Source organism: Mustela erminea, chromosome 16 (assembly GCF_009829155.1).
Source record: "Mustela erminea isolate mMusErm1 chromosome 16, mMusErm1.Pri, whole genome shotgun sequence".
In the NCBI taxonomy this organism is placed as follows: Eukaryota; Metazoa; Chordata; class Mammalia; order Carnivora; family Mustelidae; genus Mustela; species Mustela erminea.
Genome location: NC_045629.1, coordinates 28645689 through 28663335, shown reverse-complemented (window position 1 = coordinate 28663335; position 17647 = coordinate 28645689). Strand labels below are relative to the sequence as shown.

At 39.3% G+C, this 17647-nt stretch overlaps 1 long non-coding RNA gene across 2 annotated transcripts; it reads right to left on the bottom strand.

Annotated features, from left to right (window-relative positions):
* Positions 1-241: 241 nt before the first annotated feature.
* LOC116575127 lies at positions 242-17241 on the bottom strand. 2 transcript variants are annotated; one of them, XR_004279619.1, is made up of 4 exons: positions 16327-17241; positions 7637-7808; positions 4960-5133; positions 242-1085 (listed from the first exon to the last, which is right to left on the bottom strand). It is a non-coding gene; the product is annotated as an uncharacterized LOC116575127 (long non-coding RNA). The 2 variants fall into 2 exon arrangements; XR_004279620.1 differs by having other exon boundaries at positions 17085-17241.
* Between the last annotated feature and the right edge of the window lie 406 nt (positions 17242-17647).

The following is a 17647-nucleotide window of genomic DNA, read 5'->3' as shown; positions in this document are numbered from 1 at the left end:
CTTGGCTTCATGGCCTGCAATCCTAAATTGTTCCCTCTCTTATCAACTTTAAAACATGGCAAACCACCTAGACTCTCTTAGCTTCTGTTTCCTATTCTGTTCTCTAAAGCATGAATAATATCATCTACCCCTTCAGATATTTGGGGAAAATAAGTTGATTAAAAAATGTGTGAAGAATTGAGAGCAGTAAGGCATAGACTTTTATGGATCTAAAGAAATTTTTTTTTTTTTGGATCTAAAGAAATTTTAAAGGCTTTCTCTTTTTAGAGATTAAATTTTCATAAGTGACCTGCCCAGATTTTCTTACAACTAAGAACCTTCACTGAATCACACAATTATTTCAGAATCAAGGCTAGAACCCAGCTGCTGCCCAGCCAACTATATTCTTTATCCAGCTAGCTTGAAATGAAACCTGATCATTTCTGTACCTTGAATACTCACTGAGCAGCCATTTGATATAACAGGAAAACAAGCACTTCAAATTGAAAGGATAAGACAAACTGTTACTATCACTAAAACTACTTAGGGAGCCTTCATGCCAAGTGGTAAGGTAAAATACAGGGACAATTTCAGGGATTCTACAAACAGACCAGACCAATGGATGAGATGGGGACAAAGTACTAAAATACGTATAATTATTCCCATTCTCCCACTTTCTGAGAAGTAAAGATACTCTGGATAAAGATACTGGTTTGGTTTATCCCAATTGAGGGGGTTGGCAGAAATGCAGAAATGAAGAAACACAGAGGAAGTGAGAGATTTCTTTACATAATGAAACATAAGACATAGATTCTGTTCCTCTTGAGTCCATCGTAATTAGAGTTCAACCTTATCACTCCACCAAAAGTGCTTTAGCCCAGGTCACCAATGACCCTTGTGGTTCAAGCAAGTAGTCAATTCTCAGGCTACATCCAGCTTGACTTTTCAACAACATTGAGCGCACTTGCTAGTTTCCACCTAGAAACCCTTTTCTTGCTTTTTCTCCTCCTTCCTTGGTTTCTCCTCCTCGTTCTCAACTGGATTCTCCTCTTCTCCCTGATTCTTAAACGTTGGAGCGTCCCAGGGCTGGTCCTTGCACCTCTTTTCTATGTGTTGTCACAGAAATGAAAACAACAACAAAAACATGAGTGAATTTCTAGCAAAGAGAAGCAAGACAAATAGGCAAAAGTGAGGAGCTAACCTAGATAATAAAACAGCTTATAGAAGTTTTGAAAATGCATGAGAGGAAGAATAAAGACATGGAACCCAGCAATTGTCTGAATGTCTAATGAACAGGATTTTCCGCAACATGGTATTTCTAACATTTCAAAATGATCTAGTAACAATATTGCAAGTAGGAGGTGAAGGCTAAAAGGAGTGTGAGAACTAGAAAATGTAAAACAAGAAGGATGAGGGTCCACATGGGATTGTGTGAGCAAATGCCCTACGGCAGAATAAAGAAAAATCTTTCAGGTGGTCAAAATGCCTTGAAGAAAGACATCAAAAGAAGTGGCTCTCCCCTAAATGAATGTACACTTAAGTTACCAGCAGTTGAGCCTAGGGAAAGAGAAATGTCTCAAAAAAAAATCATGGGTGTGACTATTGGTAAATCAAGTTAAGCAGAATTAAAGATGCAAGCTATGTTTTTTTTGTTTTGTTTTTTTAAGATTTTATTTATTTATTTGACAGAGAGAAATCACAAGTAGACGGAGAGGCAGGCAGAGAGAGAGGAAGGGAAGCAGGCTCCCTGCTGAGCAGAGAGCCCGATGCGGGACTTGATCCCAGGACCCTGAGATCATGACCTGAGCTGAAGGCGGCGGCTTAACCCACTGAGCCACCCAGGCGCTCCGCAAGCTATGTTTTTATGAAAGTTGTGTTGTCACCAGCCTGGACTCAAGGAGGATTGTGACGATTTGTTACTATGTCCATTGATCTCCTATCATTCAGAAGCCAAAAGCGGAGGCTGAGAAAAATCAGTCAGTCCTCAGAGAAGGCATAGTCTCCAATGCCTTCTGCAAGTGCAGTCAAGGAGGATTACGCAGATGGAAGGGGAAAGAACTAATAAGGGTCATGAAAAATAGTAGAAAACTGGAAATTAATCATATAACATATCTGTTCTCCCATGGTAGAGGGCTATGTTGGTCTAGTTCCTCTGGATGCAAAGGGAGGATTAAACAGGGAACAATCTTACTAGGGAAAAATCCTATATGAAAAGAGAGAGCAAGATGCAGCTGAGAAAGCCATCAGACCATGATACAAGTATGTCCATGCCTGAAAGGGAAAAAGAGAAAACACTGGGAAATGTTCTAGACTGCTAAGCAGTGTAAGCAAAGTCTAACAAAGCCATGAGGGAGTTGGCATTTCCCAGTCAACCCACTCATAATTCAAGCTTGGTCTTTTTTCTTCCATTTTCCATATATGAATATTGTCATTTGTCCCATATGAATGTGAACTGTTTCTGGCCCCCTTTTATAAATGGAATGAAAAATAATGCATTTTACAAGTCAATGGTCTTAATTGAACTATTTTAGCAACAACACCATATCTGGCAACGACAGCTTCAATTGGGATTACTACTTGGTTAGGCCTACAGTAGTTGATAGCCATTTTCCTGGATCCATCTGGTCTCTGCAGGGGCCAGACTGGGCAAATAACTTGAGATATAATAGAGACCACCACCCCTGCATCATCTAGGTCTTTAATAGTGACACTAATCTCCATCATTCCCACTGGGATAAAACACTGTTTTGATTTTCTATCTTGGCTGGGAGTTAGAGGGGATTAGTTTTAGAGGTTTCCATTTGGCCTTCCCCATTATAATATCACTTACTCCGCAGGCCAGGGACCCAATGTGGCAGTTAATCTCATTCCAAGTATATATCGATTCTGATTTGCATTCAGGCCTGGGGAAATGACCATTGGGTCCATGGAACAAGTGGACGCACTGTGAGCTGAATTTTAGTCAGGACTTTATTTACTATTTATTCACTTCATTTGCTATTACCTGGTCCCCATAGCCCCACTCTAACAGGAGACCAAGAGGACCCATTGGTCTCTGGATATCAATGTCATCTCAGATCCTGAGTCCAATAGTCCTCATAAATCTTGTTATGCCCCTTTCCCCAGTGTACTCTTACCCAGATAAAAGACTGTTTAAGTCTCTTTGGGTAAGGATAGGAGAATTGCCATGGTATACACTTTTCTTGGGGTTGAAGAGCCCTTCCTCTTAGGGACCTGGACACTTGTTTAGTCAGTGGGTTCCAGACCTGAAAATGGACTGTCTCTGAGAACTGAGCAAGGGATCTTAGTTTCTTATTGTGCAGGACTATTTCCAGCCTCTTGCTCTTTTCTCTTCCCCCACCCTTTTCCTTTCTCCCTCTCTTTCTCTCTTTCTTACTTACTGATGTTAGGCAGCACTATCATTTGCCCTTGGGGACACATGCTTTATTTGCCATCTTTCCAACTCCTGATGACCTTGCCAGATTTTAAAATAATTGTGGTCTGCTGGCTTCTGGTGCCACCACCTGGCCTCTACTACTGATGAGCCCCATAGTACATCAACTCATGAAGTGAGCAGAGCTCTGTGACCAGCTAGCATCATTACTGGCCTATATCTTTCTCACCAGCACATGCCTGATGACTTTGGTGAATGGTATGTCCTCTCCACCCTCCCACGGAACCCAATCTCATGGTGGATTTTCTGGCCTTGCCTAATATACCCACTCCAACATGCCCACCTCTCTAAAGCATTTCTGACCCCTTTCTCTACCATCTTCCAGGCCAACTCAGGCATTCCTAACTTACTGAGAATTGTCCATTATTTTTCTAGGGTTCTAGGAGCCACCACAGTAGCACACTGTCTCATGCCTAGGGTCTTTGCTATGGTGGTCATCCTTATTTCCCAAGAAAGTGCCCCTGACCCCTTGACCATGCACCCTTAAAAAAATCCCATCCCTACTTATTGGTCTGGCAGCCAGGGACAGTGATGAGGGTAAATCTGAACAGGGCACAAGAAGCATCTTCCAGCCTAGCTCAAGTGCCAGCCCTTTCTATGGAAGGGAATGCTGGTCACCTCCACACATCTAGAGGGTTCCGAGGGACCATAAATTCAGCATCCTCAGGCATATCCAGAGTTCTCTGTACCACTTCTCAGGATCCCCACGTGTTCCCTACTAGGCCTTTGAGCTTCCCCTAACAGATCTACCTTGGCTGAATGTCCAACCCCTCTGTAACTCTCAGAATTAGTTCTCCTCCCAGCCATTTGACTGTACCTGCCTTTAAAAACTGCGAAAACCACTCAAGCTCCCTAATTTTCACATTCAGTCATTAACCATTAAAAAATAGCGGGCAAACTTCTGTCGTCCTTATTCTCCACAGCTTCATTTCAATATGGCAGTAGCCAGCCAACTCCACTGTCTTTTTTTTTTTTTCTTTTAAGATTTATTTATGAGAAAGACAGAGAGAGAGAGAGTGCACAAATAAATAGGGGTGGGGCAGAGGGAGAGATTCTTCAAGCAAGTGGGGAGCCTGACGCAGTGCTCAGTCTCATGACCCATGAGATCATGACCTGAACTGAAACCAAGAGTCAGAAGCTTAACTGACTGAGCCACTCAGGTGCCTCTCCACTGTCTTTGCAGGCTTGGCTGCCCTGTTTTGGTCATCTGTGGCCATACCTAACCCTCCCATGCCAGTGACTTATATCTTTAGTGCAATATTTGGGACATTTGTGGCTGATTAGAAGGATGATTTCAGTTTAGTCCGGTTTCCATCTCATGTAATGGCCCAAAGCAAAGCCAGCTTCATAGGCATGTGACTTATGCAGGGCCTTGCACTCAGAAGGGCTCTTCTATTTTAACCATGAAACTCTCAGTTATTTCATATTTGAACTTGTTTTGTAAGTAAAGTCCAGTTGGACAATGGAACACACATGTGAGCAGAGGAGACAAAGTAAAATGCATGTCAGCCTGTTTTGTTTCTTACCTCCCAATCTCGATGTGTATTCATGAGGTCCATGAGCACAGGAATTCAAGGATACCACATAATAAGCTGAAGAGACTCAAATCAAGCGCACAGTAAGTGTGCTGTGTCTACAACTGAGTGAGCAAGGACACCAATAATCCCAAGAGGCTATGCTTTCTATTCCAACCAGAATTCCTTCAAACACAGAGAGAAAACAATGGTGTTTTTAAAAATATGAACAGTCAGGAAACTTTATCATATTCTTTCTTATGTTAGCTCCCTGTATTAGTGAACTACTTTATATTAAAAATGATGACACAGAAGCAAAGAAAAAACAGGACGACCCACATTTCCTTCTCCTTTCAGAGCTTCTTTAGTCACCAATAAATCAGAAGTAGAGCATATTAGAAAATGTGTGTATGTCAATAGTGATATAAGAACAGTTGAGTTAGTTTTGTGCAGTTTCCACTGTTCTGATACAGAAAAGAAAAGATATTCAGTTATAAGCTACAAGAAAAGCTACAGTTTTGGTGATTTCACATATAAGCCAAATGCTCTTATATTTGCATTTAAAATAGACATTGCGCAATGTAAAGACAAATGGCAAAATCAATGCTAATAATTTAAACCTTAAATTTTCCTTACTTAGAACAACATTAAAGGGCGAATTAAAAATACCATGACAATAGAGACAATGAAGGGAAAACCTTTACATTTTAGTAACTTTAATAATACATTTACCCCCTACTTTTTGAAAAAGAGGCCCCATATTTTCATTTTGAACTGAGCGCTGCAAATCAAGGAGCCAACCTTGGTCACCAGCTAGTTATTTAGCCTCTCCCCACTTCACTTATTTATTATGGAGTCATTAAGTGAAAAGCAGGTTCTGGCTGCAGGTGCTCAAGTCCCCGCATGTGGCTCCCAGCTGATGTACAGGTTCATCTGCTGGGAGGAAGCATTTCATAGTAATTAAGAACACATATACCTGAGTTGGAGAAACTAGTGCAAATCCTGACCTGTTGCCTTTATGATCAGGGACAATTTACTTAATCTCTGTGCCTCATTTTCTTCATCTGTAAAATGGGATTGTGATTATAACAACGTCTGCTACACAAAGTTGTAGATATTAAGTGATCTAATATATATAAAACACTTCGAATAGTGCCTGGCATACAGACACTACTAATATAAATATTAGCTACTAATATTATTTCACAAAATACAGGGAAATAGCATAACCTTAAGCAGAAATATGAGCCGCTTACACTTCATTATAAATAAGTATTGTGTTAAACATTAGCATTATTTTTAAAAATTATACCTCAGAAATATTTTCCTTCGCTAATATTACTTAAACCTATTTGGATATGGCATAAAATTTTGATAGGTGAGCAGAAATCCATCATGATATCATCATTACCACAAAATGAGCAGTTTCTGGTCATTTTAAGCTTGTGGGTAGTGTTCAGGCACGACTTCGGGTAGTCAGCCTGTAGACATGCAGACTACGCTATTGCTACATCGTGTTTAAGCTACAATTGCTTGGGAAGGAGGAGAAATTTATGAAATTTTATTTCCTAAGTTAAATGTTTATTTGGTAATTCACTAATCCCTAACCACACAGAAAAAAGAAAAATAATTCACAGCAAAGCTAGCCGAAACAAACTGGCCTTCGTGTATCCTAGAGACTCACCAAAGTTTGGATGTTCCAGAACACACAGATCATACATTATATTGATGTAACACAACTTGGAAGGTTCAGTACTATAGAGAATAGAGCCTGAACTTAGCTACAACTGGGAAGTAATGTTTGTAATTAGAGAGACCTAAGTCCCCATTTCTCTAAACAGCTATGGAACTCTTCCATGTTCCAAATCCCTTTGGAAGTACGTGAATGTAAAGAGGAAACAAGTGCCCAGCCTCAATAATTAAAAATACCACTGCAACATTTATCTTTAAAGAGAGTTTTGCATGCTGGGAAAAGAAAGGTTTCAACCCGATTCTAAGTAAAATAATCTTTAATTTGACAAAGTACTCACAAAAAATATTTTATTAAAAAAACCAAAGCATGCCTTTTCCCTTTTAGGTTAATCCCATTCTCCTGCAAAATGTCCTGGGCATTTGATTCTTTTATTGTTGTTCACGTGTTCATTTCTTAGTGCTTTTCTCCTCTCCTAGTATGTAAGCACTTTCACATAAGTGTTTTTATCCTTCCGCAGTGATTTAGTGTCATACAAGCAGTAAAAATCTCATTTCATTGACTGTCATTGGATTAGTTAAACTTAGTAAGATTTTATAACAAAGATAATTTTTAAATGATAGAATTTGAAAGGAATATAGAAATCAGAGATTTTATACTTTCTTTCTATAATAATGGCTAAAAAGAACACTGTGAATTTATTAAATCTCCATAAGTTGAATACTATGAAACAAAACACTTAGAGATGGTATAGCAATTTCAGGTCTAACTTGCTTGTCAATTCTCAGTGCTACTTTTCTCCTCAGAAGTTTCTGGAATCGAAGTGGATTAAGGCTGTGCCTCTACAACTCTGGATAATGTCAAAGCCTAGCTAAGCACACCACCCTTTGACATTCACTCACCTCAGGATCTGGGTCTAATCCAAAGTATCTATAGGCAAGTGGCAACTTACTCTTAGAATGGTGTAAATTTAGAACTGGAAAGGTTCTCAAAACTTACCCAGCCCATACTCTTCATTTTCACATGCAGTACAAAGGCCCTCAGGAGTTCTGTCATTTTCCCAGGGGCACTCAGCTCAGCAGAGAATGTGAGCACAAGCGATCAGGTCTCCTTAACTCCAGGCCCCTTCTTTTAACCTGACAGCGTTACCTTATCCAACTTTCAGGGGAATCTATGACCCAGAGATAATGAGGAGAAATGTTTAGTTATTAGATCCTTCTAAAATGAGTTACAGGAGAAACAAGGCACTAATTCATAAACTCAAGAGAATCAAGACTTCTGGATGCTTCCCAGGCTGTTCAGAAATCATATGAAATCCCCATGCACCTATATAAATCTTTATTCTACTTCCTGCATTTTGGAGGCACACAAGAATATTGACTGCAGACTAGTCCTGAACCTCTGATGTAATGAGCCAATAGCTCTTGTTTGAAACACCTTATCATGGTTTCCAAGGCTTCTTTTTGAAGAAATTCCCTGCCCCGAAGAGTCACTGCAATCCTCCAGGGTTGGGACCTGGGCTGGGGATGAAGCGATGCCTTGAATGCTGAGGTTGCAAAGTTTAATGGTGTCAGTTGAATAATTGCCATATTTTTTTTTTCTTCTCCTCTCTAACTTCCTCTGTTATAGCAGTAAGATATACAGTACAAATGCTTAAATACATGTAGAAAAGGGAGAGATTTTATAAGGAAATGACTTCAGGCTTATTCCTCTAGGGCTGGTGCAGAATTTGTCTGCCTGAGAGGTGGAGGGAGTATCCTCCCCTAAATTATAAGATCAAAAATAACAAGAAGAGGAGCCAAATTGGGGTGAGGCTAAGAATTTAGGACTTAGCCTCTCTTATGGATGTAATTATGTTATTGCGGAAAACTTGCAGACATAGAAAAGATAGCTTCAAAAAATACATGGAGACAGCGTAGAGGCCCACATGTTTAAGTGTAGAATTGGCTTGAAACTGCAGTCATACGGAATTGTCCTTAAGAATCCTAATCCATTAAAACAAAAAGAAATCTTAGAGGACATGTCAAACAGATGAGAGATTAAGAAACTGAGGTTTGTGACAGTTAAGAGACTATCCAAAGGTCACACAACTGTCAGACACAAATCAAAGTCAGGCCTTTCTATATATTTCATATTCGCAATCACCTGCTTAATACTGTTGTGAAACAAAAGTTCAGCCCCAAAACTTAAGAATCAAAATGTAATCTTCTTGAATCTATGGACTGGAGAATTGTGAGACATGTCAAGGACACAGAGAGACTATGGGAAAAGAGAACACATATTTTCCTTTTGTCATTATTTAATGAGCAGTCCGTTCCTCCATGGCCACTGCTTTTGGCTAGGTAGGAGCTATGGAAACATTTTTCCTGGATTCATCTATTCCCTGGAAAGGAAACTCAATCTGGCTTAAGAGAAAAAGTTTCTCTCCAAGTAATGATAAATTGTCTAAATTGAAAGCTCACACCATAAACAAATTTGAACAGTACCGACGTCTCACAAAATTAAATTTCCATCTAGTGAATTTGAATGATGTTTTGAGAAAAAGAGAGGATAATGTTTTCAGCCCTGCTTTATATGACTTTCCTCTGTAGTAGTGTTTTTAAGGTCCACTCCCAGGTAATTGAGAATACAATCATAATGACTTTTTTTATTTCTACATGCCCTACTTTTAGTGAAATACTTAATGTGGTTTGAATGTAACCACTAATAGTATTGTTTTTACAAGGAAATAAAAAGGTTTGCAAATTTTGATACTCATGCCGTTTTAGTTTAAATACAAACTGAACACATCCAAGAAATTTAATCACAAAAAATGTTCCATGTGCATTCCTATTTTTCTTTTGCCTTTCACTGGAACTAAATTTCATATTTTAATACAATCCATATAATCAGTTTCTCCATATTTTGAACTCACTAGTATATTATCTCTATAATAGTTCTGTTGTATAGTTTAAACGAAAATGCAGTTGATTTAAATTACTAGTCAAAAAACTCTAGGATCAACTTTTTTTTTTTTTTTAAGATTTTATTTATTTATTTTACAGACAGAGATCATAAGTAGGCAGAGAGGCAGGCAGAGAGAGAGGAAGGGAAGCAGGCTCCCTGCTGAGCAGAGAGCCCGATGTGGGGCTCGATCCCAGAACCCTGGGATCATGACCTGAGCCGAAAGCAGAGGCTTTAACCCACTGAGCCACCCAGGCGCCCTAGGATCAACTTTTTATAAAAATTACTCTTAATCTTTTACATAACGAGGCTCCAAATTACCTTTCTAATTTTATCTCTCACTATTCCTCATCCTGCCCCAGCTCTAGACACAGTGAGGTGGTGTTTTCTCATGTCTCATGCTTTTCCACCTGTTTTGCTCATCTAATATATTTCTTCCTCTAACAGCCACAAGCCTAAATCCTACCCAGCCTTCAGGACTGAGATCAGATGGCTCCCTAGCACTTGAGCATTTCCTAATACTCTGATCAGGATTAACCTCACTGCTGGTAAACTCTTGGAGCTCTTGCTTTCTTCCTGCTACACGCATATCCTTTCTTCCTGCTACATGCATATCCTTTTGCCTTACAACACAGATCTTGAAGGAACAATTTACAAACAGTTCCTGACTTATGATAGTCCAACTTATGATTTTTTGACTTTATGATGATGCAAAAGCAATAAACATTCAGTAGAAACCGTACTTTGAGTTTTGAATTCAAATTTCAATAAACTCAATTTCAAATGAACTTAATGAATTCAATTTCAAATTCAAATTGCAATAAAAAGTACAATCCTTTCTCATGATGCTGGGTAGTAGCAGCAAGCCACAGCTACCAGTCAGCCAAGCAATCGTGAAGGTAAAGGGTCAACATGTTTTTGACCATTCTATGCCCCTCCAAACATTCTGTTATTCACTTCTAACACAGTATTCAATAAATTATATGAGATATCCACACTTCATTATAAAATAGGCTTTGTGTTGGATGATTTTGCCCAACTATGAATGTAAATGTTCTGAACACATTTAAGGCCTGCTAGGAGAAACTATGATGTTTGGTAGATTAAGTGTATTAAATGCATCTCTGACTTAAGATAATTTCAACTTACAATGGTTTTATGAGGATAGAACTATACTGTTTTAAGCTGAGGAAGATCTATATTATGGTGGTTAAGAGTGAAAACTCTAGACTCATACAACCTGGGTTCACATCCTACCAATATGTTCACTAACTGGGGATCTTGGGAACGTCCTTTAACCTCTCCATGCTCTAATTTCATTATTTATAAGATGAGATAATTATATTACCTATCTCATAGAGTTGATGCAATAACCTAAGATGCTATACATAGAATGATTTGAAAGGTACCTAACATCTAGTAGGTACTCAATAAATGTAAGTTACTATCAATTCTAATTTTATTGCTATCATCATCATTATTTCACTAACAACTGGGAGACCTGCAAAGTTGCCTTATCATGTCTTTTTTTTCCCTCATCTATAACTAAAACAGTATTAATATCTTCGTAGTAGTTATCTATTGATGCATAACAAATTACCACAATACTTAATGGCTTAAAACTATTTATTATCTCATAAGTTCTATAGGTCAGGAATCTGACGGGTGGCTTAGCAGTGTTCTCTGGCTCTGGATCTCTCACAAAGCTGCAATCAAGGTGTTCACTGGGGCTGTTCTGATCTCAAGGCTCTATTAGAGAAGGTCCACTTCTAATTTCATGCTTGGTTGTTGGTTGGATTCAGTTTCCCACAAGCTATTGGACCAAAGGCCTTGGTTACTACCTGGCTGTTGGCTGGAGGTTAACCTCAGTTCCTTGAGATGTTAGCCTCTCTATATGGCAACATACCACATTGTAGCTTGACTCATCAAAACAAGCTAGTAAAAGGGAGAGAATGTATAAGCAAGAGGGGTCACGGTCTTCTGTAACCTAATCCCAGAAATAATATCCTACTGCTATTGTCTTGCTCTGTTTTATTGGGATAGTCCACAGGTCCAGTTCACACTGAAAGGGACAAGATTACACAAGGTCATAGAATACTGGTGATGGGATTGTTGAGGGTCATCTTTAGGCTGCCTACCACATGTTATAAAGTTGTGAAAACTGAATAGGACTGATGTATCTGAAATTCACTGTAGAGTCCTTAGCTCCTAACAGATATTCAACTATATGAGCTTATTCTCTCATCCTTAATAAAAGTCCTTAAAAACAGACACTGATCAGTGAGCCCTGTAGTACCTTAACACTATGTTAGGCAGATAATGTTCTCTCCAACCACCAGAGGAATAAATGATGATACTGACACAATTGTTCACATTTTAGTTATTATTGTTTCCATTTTCAGAAAGCACAGCCTATGTACCTTTTATCCATAATTCATTTCACAGCACAAGTGTATGGTAGGCAGAATAATGGTCCCTAAAAATGCCCTTACCTGAACCCCATCCCCCAGGACCCATGAGTAAATTACATGGCAAATAGGACTTTGCAGATGCAATTAAGAACCTTGACATGGGCCACTGCCCTAGATTATCTATGTGGACCTAATTCTTATCATAGAAATCTTTAAAAACAGGGAGCCTTCCCTGTCTGTAGTCAGAGAAAGAGGTGTGACTACAGATTTGAAGATGGAGAAAAAGGACCACTAGCCAAGGAATGTGGACACCTCCTAGAAGCTGGAAGAGACAAGAAAATGGATTCAAAACAAGAATATGGATTCTACCCGAGTCTCAACAGAGGACTGCAACTCTGCTGACAACTTGATCTTAGCCTGGTGAGATTAGTGTTGGACTTTTGGTCCACAGAACCATAAGATAATAAATGTATGTTATTTTTAAGCCATAAGTTTGTAGTAATTTGTTAAATCATGGCAGATCATAGAAAAATAATACAAAGAGGAAATACGTAACTTACTCACGAGAGGAATCATACACAGTACTCTCTAGATGTCAATGAATATACATGGTCATTGTATAATGTAAGATGTTAAAAATCTCTAAACATCACAATCACAAAACTCTGGGCTATTTTTTTAATCACTGTGTTATAAAGACATTAGCTATCATCAAAAGCAATGAGAATATAAATTATTGTGTTCTCTAGAACACAATACACAAGGACCTCTAGAATATGTAGTATGTCGTAGACACTATTATAGATACTTTAGAAACATTAACTCATTTGATCTGTTAACCCTAAGAGATGATTACTCTTGCCATCCCTGTTTTACAAAGAAGATATAGGCTTCATTAGCTTGCCCAAGAGTGCATATTGCAATAAGTGGCAGAGTCAGAATTCAAAGCTAGGTACTCTGGCTCCAGAGTCCATGCTTTTAACTACCAGTTATGCTTCTTCTAAAATCATAACCTTATATATTCCCAGTAAGTTGCTTTATATACTGTTTTAGGCTTAAGCAGAATTTTTTTCAATTGTATGTTTTCTGAGTTATTTTTCCTTTTTATCCATTCAACAATTACTAAGCGCCTCCTCTGTCTTGGGCAAAGAGGTAAAAAGAAATGAATAAAACAATGAGCCTCCCCTTCAAGAAATCAGTTTAAGTGACAGAAGACATCCATGTAAATAGATAATGACAAAATAATATAATAAATTCATTCAGGCAAAACCATCTCTTTTTTAGGAGCATGGTGGGGAGCAAATTGGGAGGAAGACAGACTCTCCACTGAATGTGGAGCCCCACACAGGGCTCAATCCCAGAACCCTGAGATCATGACCTGAGCCAAAGCCAAGAGTCATACACCCAACCTACTGAGCTACTCAGGCTCCCCCCAAACCATCTCTTAATCCCTATCAATGAGTTCATGATTTAGAAGGAAAGACTAGTGCTTAAATAAATAATTGTGATACTTAAATGCTACAGTAGAAGCACCTAACTGGTGTTAAGAGACTCTAAAGGAATAGTGTTTGTAGGAACTGGTGTGTGGGGTAGACACTGAAGGGTTTAAATAAAAGAGTAACAGAATAACATGAGTTAGTACTTTAGAAAGATCACTCTGGTGAGCAGAGAAGAGATTAAAACTGAAGGGAGGTAAGGCTGGAGGCCATGGATTTGTCAGGAAATGATTAAAGTGCAGAGATGATGAGAGCTTGAAATAAGGCAATGGCAGCAGAGATTATGAGAAGAGAGGGTGGGATTTGGAGTGGTATTAGATGGCATTGTGGCCAGGGGCCCAGGATACGCCATGGGCCTCCCTCATGGAATAAAAGCAAAAGAACAGTGACAAGTTAGCAATGATGGCTGTGTAAACACTAGGCTGACAGATGGTGAGAGGGAGTATTTGGATTTTGTGTCCTGCTACACTTCTACGTCATTTGGACATTAACCGGGCAAGTAGAATCTGGACGAAGTGCTTAATGGTGTACAGTCAGATAACACTAGAAAGTAACAGTGCTAGAAAAATGGATGTTATACTGCAGTGGGGAGAAATCAGTGCCTGAGAAAGGAGATAGCATTGTGGTATACCAAAAGAAAAAATTCAATTAAAAAATTATTTTAAATTTTAATTATATTTTTAAAATCTAACTTTATGAAGAGACTGAAATTACCTAAAAGAAACATTTCTTTTTTTACAATTAATTACTGTGTTTAAATGTTGAATTGCCACCAATAATTATAGCTAGCAATGGCTTATTTGTGAAGACACTGTTCTAAGTATTGTACATACAGGGCCTCATTTAATACTCAAATGTTATTATTAATTCAGGTTATTGTTAAGTGAAACCCACAGAGATTGAGTAACTTGTTCAGGGTCATCCAGTAACTGGTAAAGGCAGAATTTGAAGCCAGACATTGTGACACCAAATCCTGAACCCGTCACTCTATCACTAACTGTGTTTAGTAAATACAGACGTTCAGAAGTAATTTTTACTATGTTGTAGTAGTCTCTGAAACCAGACTGTGCAGGTTCAAATCCTCATTTCATCACTTAATAGCCATGAGAAGTTAGGTAACAGACTTCCCTACTCTGCAACTGGTAAGAATACTGGTAAGAAATGCTGTATATACCACATGGCCCCAATTAAGATCTGCAGTAGACAGAATAATGGCCCCTAAAAATGCCCATGCCCTTATCTCTGGAAACTGTAAATATGCTACCTTACCATGGCAAAAAGAACATGGCAGACATGGTTAAGGTTATGGACCCTGAGATGGAGAGATTATCCATGATTACCTAGGCAGGCCCAATCTAATTAGATTCTTAAAAGACTGCAATTAGAGAGAAAACAACTGAAGAAAAGGTAAGAGAAATCATGAAAGGCTCTCAATCCAGCTGTGCTGGCTTTGAAGAGGAAGAGAGAAGGCCAACACCCAAGAAATATAGATGACTTGTAGAAATTGGGAACATGCCCTCAGCTGATGAGCTGACATGGAACCAATACTACCACAGTAAGGAACTGAATGCCGTCAACCTGAATAAACAAACAAACAAAAAAGAATTCTTCCCTATACCCTGTAGAAAGAAACACAGATCTATGGACGCCTTGATTTTGGCCCAGTGAGATCAGAGTTGGACTTCGGACCACAGAACTGCATGACACTACCCTGGTGTTGTTTTGAGCTGCTAACTCTGTGGTAATTTGTTACAGCAACAGTAGTAAACTAAGATAAGATCTATGTTTAACTTTTTTCTAAAAGACTCAAATATATTGATTTAAGAACTATGTAATATGCTAAAATGGATTTAACTTTTTAAAGTCAGCAATTCTAAACTACGTTAGGGGCATAAATCAATGTCTCCTTTACATTTCTATTATTAAATTCCTTAGAACCTAAAAATTGCTGAAAGGCTATAAGAAAGTATCATAAATAAGATGCTATTACAATTCTTTTCATCTTTTTCTTTATAGTTAAAGAAATACTCTATTTTTTTAAGTTCTCATAATTAATGGATGAATGAATTATACTTTGATTTTTTATTAATATATTTTAAGCCCAAAGCCAAGTCCTAATAAGACTCTTCATTAACACGTTGACAGGAATTTATAAATTCTAGGTTTAAACAATTAACATGTTGCATTTACAGAGGTAAAACACTCAAAGGCCAAATACCCTATGCCACGGTTATCTACTTTTTCACTGTCTCTGAATTGGTACTCATTAGCTCCAAAAGAGTAAGGGCCATGCCTGGGTGTTCACCTTAATATCAACACTGCTTAGCAATACCCCTGGGCCCCAGCAGGCTTCTGTTAAATAAAGGAATGAAAAACAAATGTGTTTTTAAATTAAGTATAGAAAATTAGAAGTAATGCTTCCCTGAAATTTCAGTTTACTAGCTCACTGGAAAACTAAAGAGGTATACTATATCAAGACATTAAATGACAAAAGTTGGAGCTTATTTTAAACATTTTCAACCAAAATCTTAAATGTTCTACATGTTTTACATTTTGAATCAGATTCATTAAACCTAAGTCAAATATCTTGCTAGCTTGGTACATTTATTATTAGTAACACCTATTGTGATGTTCATGTGACATACATAAGGTTCCAGGAATTAGAACTTGGCTTTCTGAAAATGTCCTCTGTATTACTCTTTTGGGGGTGTTCTCCCACTTTCATAAAAATTAAATAAAGCAAGTGTATCTGCAGCCCTGCCTGGAAAGTACAACATGGCTGCCTTCTTTCACAATTACTCAGTGAAAGCCATGGTCTTCTTCAAAAAGATTGTCTTACCCTCCAGAAAAGCACCATTCAACACGCGTAATCCGAACCACATACGTAATTTTAAATTTTCAAAAACGTTCCCATATCAGCGTGTCATCCACATAAAATGAACTAGTTCACATTCTTTCTTTCCCATAACGTATCTGTAGAAATCCAATGTGCATTTTACTCAGACCTCCATTTGGCCTACCCGCATTTCAGGCGGCGAGCCACGACCTCATCAGGCACCTGCGGCTCTAGAAAAATCCCCCCTCCCGTGCCTAAGTGAACTACACACCCCAATAACTTGTAGCTGCTACTCTGTCTCATTTGTACTGTTGGTTCCTGTGCTGGGAAGTTGTTTTGTTTTGTTTGTTTACTAATTCGGGAAACCATCAACATCACCCTTCTTGGGACTGCTTTTTCCCAGATCTCCTTAACGGATGGAAGACAACAAAACTGCAGCTAGAAGTAGGCTAAATTGTACACCTTTGATGTAAAAATGAATTTGATCAGTGTTATGATTCATTAATAAATGTTCTTTTATCCCTAATGTTTCATCATCTGGCGAACAGAACATGAACTCTGTTCCACAGAAAAATTATTAAAAACAAAACAAAACAAAAAACTTAAAAAGCTGTCTTGCAATCCTGTTTCTACAGGATACGCTCTGGGACATGGAACAGTCCAGCTGCTGTAGGACTGTGCTCCTGGGGGGGAAGAGAGCGGGGTGAGGCAGTAACTAAAACGTTCTCAAGACCTACTACGTGCAGGAAGGTTTGCCTAACCTCTCTTCAAAGCTCAGAGCGAACCGGCCAGCTAAGACACTACTGTCCGTACTACCGAATCAGGAGGCAGTGGCAGTTCACGGAGCTACATATAATTGCCTGGTGAACGCTCAAAAAATACGTTCCCTCGGGCGCCAGTCCCAGAAATTCGGACTTAAGTTACCCAGGGGTGGGCGATCTGGCTCCGTGTTCTACGCGTTCCCGGGTCATTCTGACGGGCCCTGCTGCGCCCAGCTGCTCACTCCCCCACCGTGCGAGCGCGTCCAGGGCCTCTCGGGCCAAGGCTGTGGAGCCGGACGGCTAACTGGACTAGGCGACCCTCCTTCCTAAACCTGCACGAGTCAGCAAGCTACCCACCCACGCCAAGCACGCGCAGCAAAAAGGCTCCTGCCCCGAAGCTGCCGCCCGCCTCCCCCGAAGGCTCCTCTCCCCCAAAAGGCTATCCCGCTGTGAGCCCTCTCCCAAGGCGAGCCAGAAGCCAGCCGAGGAGCTGCCGAGGCGCCCCACTGCCACTCGGCGGCGCCTGTCCGGCGGCACGCCGCGCTGTCCGAGGGCAGAGAAAA